General features: G+C 30.7%; 1 non-coding gene across 1 annotated transcript; it reads left to right on the forward strand.

Annotated features, from left to right (window-relative positions):
• Positions 1-235: 235 nt before the first annotated feature.
• LOC143672769 (U6 spliceosomal RNA) lies at positions 236-342 on the forward strand. The gene has a single exon (XR_013170016.1). It is a non-coding gene; the product is annotated as a U6 spliceosomal RNA (small nuclear RNA).
• Positions 343-892: the final 550 nt, after the last annotated feature.

Here is an 892-nt window from a genome sequence, read left to right on the forward strand (position 1 = left end):
AGTTTCAATACTGATCTTCCCTAGTTATACAATTAAGACAAATTGATTAGCATCTCTTAGCCTCACTTTAACATAGAAATTAAGTGAAATAGTCATGACTGTAACTGATGTGGAGCAGATTTAACTGTTAGCATGTCAAATTTTTATGATAATAGTGGCTGTCACACAGTATGTGCGCCAAAGATCACAGCTACCTATCTCTTTTACTTAGTTTCTATTACTAAAATTAAAGGTGGTGCTTGCTTCAGCAGCATATATACTTAAATTGGAACAGAAGAGAGAAGATTAGCATGGCCCCTGTGCAAGTATGTCACTCAAATTTGTGAATTGTTCCATACTTTAAAAAATAAATAAAAAAATAATAAAGGTGAAAATTAGTAGGAATTCTAACATTGTAAAGAATTATGTTTACCCTGACATTTAGATGATAGTTTTATATGTAACTGACATTGAGTATTTGATAAACTGATTGAATTAGAGATATATGCTTATGTGTTCAGCATTTTAATATAAATATTTTATTTTAGATGATTTTGGTTTTACAGAAAAGTTGCAAATATATTACAGTTTTGCCAGGTACTCCACACTCAGTTTCAACTAATGTTATGTATTAATATTCCCTTACACAAATATAGCACATTTGTCACAACAAATTATCCAACGTTGATACATGAGTATTAACTAAATACTATATTTATTCAGATTCCCTTATTTTTTACTGGCCATACTTTTCCTATTCCAGAATTCCATCTAGGATACCGCATTATGCATGACCATCATGTTTTCTTAGGGCCCTGAAAACATTTACAGATTCTCAGAATTTCCTTGTTTTTGATGACCTTGAAAGTACAAAGGATGATTGGACAAATCTTTTGGACATTATTAAGGAACT

The sequence above is a fragment of the Tamandua tetradactyla genome (assembly GCF_023851605.1).
Source record: "Tamandua tetradactyla isolate mTamTet1 chromosome 15 unlocalized genomic scaffold, mTamTet1.pri SUPER_15_unloc_1, whole genome shotgun sequence".
Lineage (NCBI taxonomy): Eukaryota > Metazoa > Chordata > Mammalia > Pilosa > Myrmecophagidae > Tamandua > Tamandua tetradactyla.